The following is a 6000-nucleotide window of genomic DNA, read 5'->3' on the forward strand; positions in this document are numbered from 1 at the left end:
CATGATTATAAAAAGCATACATTTTATATATCCACTTGGCATGATGGGCATACTGAAAGGGACCGAGGAAATACTATAGCTCTCAATTAGCTGCTTTTAGTAGTGTAGAAATAAATGTACTTTTATTTTCCTGTTAAGACCCCAGACTTTTATTTGACATCCTCTTCCTTATTTAGTTTTGATTTAATTTTACTGCACTTCTCATTTTTCCATGTTCTTAATACCCTTATGCCACTACATCTCACATTAAACAGTTTTTTTAACATAATATGTTTATAGAATACAATAGGAAGCAAAGCACATATGTAGACATAGAGTGTAAAGGACAGACAGGAAATGTAAGAGGAATGGGGAGAGTTTGTTCAAGAACGTTAGAAGAGAAATACAAGAGTTTATCTGGAAAGGAAGGTAGAATCAAGGAATACATAAAGAGTTAAAAGTGCTTCACTGATGCTTAGTAGTTGTTTTTTAGAAAAAGGACTGATATGCATGAGCTCTTTTAACCTTTTTGTTATTTGAGTTATTGTGTCTATTTAACTGAATTTTAAACCTAATGTAGGGTTTTGGTAAGGATTGATTAGATAATAGGTTAATTCTACAAGGTGATTAAGCTATTCCCCTGAGGGAGGTAGGCAGTTTGGGGAGATGTATTATTTCTTTCAGACACTTAGAGTGCCATTTAATCCAGCTGTTCAAACACGAAGCCATTTAAAGTGCTTTCTGTCACTCAGAAGAAAATTTTAGATAATATAGATAATCAGCACTAATGACATGTCCAGCGTGACAGGGGATCTAGGTGGAGGCAGAGATTGTAAAGGGTCAGAGCTAGGCAAGCACAAGCAGGGAGGAAGTTCCATCATGGGTTTGAGAACAGTTTTAGGAGGAGATTGCTCCATGAATAATGAGTCCTAAGAATCATTACCCACATAGACCCCAGATCACCAACTAAAAGGCACAATTAAGAACAGAGGAAGGGCTTCCCTGGTGGTGCAGTGGTTGGGAGTCCGCCTGCCAATGCAGGGGACACGGGTTCATGCCCCGGTCCGGGAGGATCCCACATGCTGCAGAGCGGCTGGCCCGTGAGCCATGTCCACTGAGCCTGCGCGTCCGGAGCCTGTGCTCCGCAACGGAGGAGTCCACAACAGTGAGAGGCCCGCGTACCGCAAGAACAGGGGAAAATGGGTATTTGCTTGCTTACAAGATGATTCATTGATTCCTGCCAGCAAAATTTTGCTCCGACCTGGTGGATTTCACACTGTATTATTATTTCAAAGGCATGACTTGGCTTTTACTAATAACTGTCTTGCAAGACTGTTTTGAATATTAGTAATAATAGAAGGAGAGCAAACACCTGGCATCTTATAGAAATTGATCAATAAATTACTTCTTCCCTCCCTCTTTCCTTTCTCTTCCTTCTTCTCTCTTTCTCTTTTCTACCTGAAACTCCTTTTGCTATTCTTATATTTTGAGGTTCTGAGCTCATGAAACCTGTGGAAAGGTAGCTGGTCTCCTCTGCTGATTTCAACTATCAGTTTTAAAAAATTGCACAGGAAAGCCAGAGCTGAAAAGAATGTGGATTCTTAAGTCAAGACGACCAGGGTCTTCCTGAATTGCTTTCCTAATCAGTTTTCTATGAAATGACTGACTGGCCTGATTTAATAGTTAGCCCTCTTGCCAGTCAGTTCACAAAGTCTGTGCAAGGAAGCTGTACCAGCTCACTATTAGGTAATGATCTTGCAGTCCAAGTGTTTCCTGGGTTAATGTCCAAAAGTGCCTATTTGAAGTTCTGGATTCTCCCTGGGCAAGTATGTGCGCAATGCCATCCTCCTTAGTTCTTCTAAGAACTGTCAGTCCTTCCCTACTAGACAGGATCAAAGATGCTCAGTTTCTGGGCCAAGAAGCAGGTATTCAAGTGCTGGAGAATGAAATCATGCCCTTTATACTGCAAAGAAACATGTGCCACCTTCCAGAAAAGCCCACACATTTTGGACCTCACTACCTCACAAAAAAACCCGTTTGATAAGTAATGAACTCTGATTCTGTACCTGTGAAGCAAGTCAATCGTTTTTCTACAATTTGGAGGGTGACAGTGAAGTCAACACACCTTCATCTTGTAGACTACAGTGACCATAGTCTATGTGAAGGCAGTGATCAGCATGTGGAAAATCTACAGTTTGCACACATTGCCATAAGTCTCCAAGGAACACTTTAACAGGAAGGAAGGAATGTGTTATGTACCCACAGACTTTATATTATGTCCAAATGGAGATGTTTCTATCTGTAGGGCAAGGTCCTTCACTGTGCTTCCTACCTCAAAGTAGAAAGGATCCAGCAGAATCATGTCACTGGTTTGGTGTGAGGCAGGGAATGAGCAGGGCTGGAAACCAGAGTCCTGGGGATTTTGTACCAACCAGGTATACCCAGTGGATGACTAGCTTGGTCTGAGATCTGAGAAATTGCAGTGGGGATTGTTAGCTACCTCCAGTTAAGGAAATCTACAATTAAATACTAGAGCTGAGAAAGTAGGTGCCAAATGTTAAACTGAAGAGTGTTATTAGGAACTAGAAATAAGGGCCATGGTTGGGCTATTGGATAACTCCAATGGATTCGGTAGGAGAGCATCTTCCTTGCTTGGAGATAGTCTTAGTGGGCCACTTTCATGAGTTGTACTGCTCTGTGACAATTAGTGTATTACAGTCATGAACAAATCACCATTTGAAGTCAAATTCTTGACATTTCCCTTGAAATGCCAAGCCCTGAGCCAGATGCTGAAGAATACCAGTCAAACACAGTCGTATTTTCCCACCTATGATAACTCATCCAGGAGCAGAGGATATAAAAATATAAGTTGCCTTCTCTCCCCTCAGGCTGAGAGTGACAACATTAAGTAGAGTTAGATCATCACATTCTTGTCCTTAAGCCAAGTGGAATCAACTTGCAAGGAGCGGGAGGTGGCAGAAACTAGGAAACTAAGAAACTAGGCTGTGGAGAACTGCATGTAATAGAGGGGGAAACAATTACTTTTTAAAACGTTTTTTTTTTTAACATCTTCATTGCAGTATAATTGCTTTACAATGGTGTGTTAGTTTCTGCTTTATAACAAAGTGAATCAGCTCTACATACACATGTATCCCCATATCTCTTCCCTCTTGCATCTCCCTCCCTTCTACCCTCTCTATCCCACCCCTCTAGGTGGTCACAAACCACAGAGCTGATCTCCCTGTGCTATGCGGCTGCTTCCCAGTAGCTATCTATTTTACATTTGGTAGTGTATATATGTCCATGCCACTCTCTCACTTTGTAAAACCTTGCCTTTGTAGAAGGGAGTCTGGTTAGAGAAAAATCCAAGGTGACTCTCAGCACTCTGTGCTCCTGAGAAGTAGAGGGTCGTATTGTTTAGCTGAGCACCTTGACATATTTTTGATATGGAAAGGTTGTGAAACATCTGTAAAGAACTGAAATTCTCTTCATAACCAAGTGACCGGAATGTGGAATTCTATGGGCAATTAGGAGGTAGAGAGAAGAGAGCAGATAGGAGAAGAAGGGGCAGGAACCCCGATGCCTTTCAGAATAGCTTGGCCTGAGGTTGGACAGCCAGAAGGTATGTTAGGGACACATGCCTACTATTTTATTTGCATTTGTAGGTATGTCTGTCTGTCTGCTTATCTATTATCTTATCTATCTATCTATCTATCTATATACCTATCTGTATTCATCTATCTATCTATATCTACAGAGTGAAGAGAAATACTTTCTCTCTCTTAAATCATAGAAAAATACAGTGTTCCAGGTTTGGGATGATGCTTTGTGCAACAGGATCCATAGGTTGGATGGAAAAAAAATTTCATAAACTAGTTAACAGAAGAAGAATCTCAGTCAGAAGGGATCATGAGAACAGAGCCTTTCCATTCTCCCTTCCCTCTTTCTTCACACTCTGAATGTGCAGAGGGTGGTATCCTTTTTAAAAGATGTGGAATAGGTTTTGAGCCAGTCTAATCAAGATTTTAAAGTACAAAGTGACCCCTATTGATATTTGGGTTATATTTAAATTCAAAGCTAAGAAGACTTTCTATTATATTCTGAGTCAAACTATTGAAAGATTTTGAAACCAAGGACTAATTTATTTGAGCACTGATAATAATATTACAATTTTGGCTAAAACATTTTAAGAAGAATTTTGTTTTTATGTAGTAGGCACTTTTTAATTTGACTTCTTTTAAATTGGGCCAGAGTTTGGGATATATATGGTAAATATACGTTTTTTTAAAAATGACAGGACAGACTCAGGAAAATATTCTTTCACAAGGTTTGGTTTGTTTAAGAATATTTTGTTCAGATACTGGCTCTATAGATTTTTTTTCTTTCTCACAATAATCTTGTGTGAGTATATAGGTGTTTTAATTTACGGTCAATAGTAGAAGTTTGAGCAAGAAAAACTTCACTTAATTTTTGTTGCTGAATGTAAAACATCTGACAGTATTTGCCGAGAAAACCCAAATTGCCTTGCTTTGTTTGCACAAGCAAAAGGAAAAATCCAGGGTATCCATCTGCAGATCAACATCAAAGGCTTTCCACAAAATGCAGGGAGGGTGACATGTATTTGGAGAAACAGTATGAGACCCTTCTGTTACTAGGGCAGTGCTGGCTGCGGCTTAGGCAACCACGGCCAAGGGCAACTGAGGTTTCTGTGTCTTTATTGTTGAGGTAGCTGGTCTTTTAAGAGTTGAAGTTCGCAGCTCTCCATCCTTTGCTCACTCCCCCACCCTTTAACATCTGTTAATGATGGAGATTCACAGCACATTTTCTATGAAATGAAGCCATTCTAAAAACTTTCATAAAGTCAAATGTTTTGGGGAAAAAGTCATTAAGTACACACATCTTTTCTGAGACCTGATGCTAAGTGTGCCATCACTTCGTACGAGTTATCCAGTACATGTGAAATTTACTCCACAGAATTATGGCGTTGAGACTTGACCCAAAAGTCTTGATTTCTTTCCCATTATTAACTGGGTCAGGTTTTCTTTTCTCATAAAGAGGTGGCCACAATCATGCATTTTAGAGGTGAGGGTGTAATTTAGATCACCCATGAGTTCCAAATTTCTAAGATTCTATAATTATGTATTCTAAGTAAGGGATATATCTTTGCAGGCATTGTTAATCCGAAATTATCTAATATTTTGGGAGATAGATGATTCACACTGCCCCAAAGCTATGATGCTAATTATAAGTAATGAAATTGCTTCCTTTCTTTCCTTCTCTCCTTCCTCCTTTCTCCTTCCTTTTTTTCTCTTTCTCCCTTCTTTCTTTCTCCCTCTTTCTTTCTTCCCTCTCTTTACCTCTTTTCTCTTTCTTTTCTTTCCTTTTCTCAATCTCTCCCATACCTCCTCCTCCTTCTTTCTCTCTCTCTTTCTCTCATTTTTCTACCACATTTTTGAAGTAATGTTAAAATTAAAAGTTTTATTGAAGTATAGCATAATGCAGAAAATTGAACAAATCAAATCATAAGTGTGTGGCTTGGTAAATTTTTCCAGAGTGAACAAAACTTGGGTAACGAGCATCCAGACCAAGACATAGAACTATATTAATATCCTAGAAATCTTCTTGGAGTCTTTTCCAAATTATTAAGCACTCCCCTACCCCCCAAAAAAAACCTCATTACTATTCTGATCTGCAGCACATGGATTAGGTTTGCCTGTTTCTAAACTTTATATAAATGGGTTCATAGAGTATGTACTCTGTGTGACTACCTTATTTTATTCAGCCTTATGTGAAATGTATCCATGTTGCTGCTTATAGCTGTAGCTTATTCATTCTCATTGATGTGTGATGAGAAAAAAAAGACAGAACGTACTTACAAAAACATTTCTTCATGCGATTTGGTTTTTAAAAAGAGTCTGTTGGAAGAATACACCACAATTTATCCATTCAATTGTTTGCAGACATTTGTTCCAGTTTTTGGTTTTTATTTTTTTTTAAAAAAAGCTGCTAAGATCATTCTTC

The sequence above is a fragment of the Phocoena sinus genome, chromosome 5 (genome assembly GCF_008692025.1).
Source record: "Phocoena sinus isolate mPhoSin1 chromosome 5, mPhoSin1.pri, whole genome shotgun sequence".
Lineage (NCBI taxonomy): Eukaryota > Metazoa > Chordata > Mammalia > Artiodactyla > Phocoenidae > Phocoena > Phocoena sinus.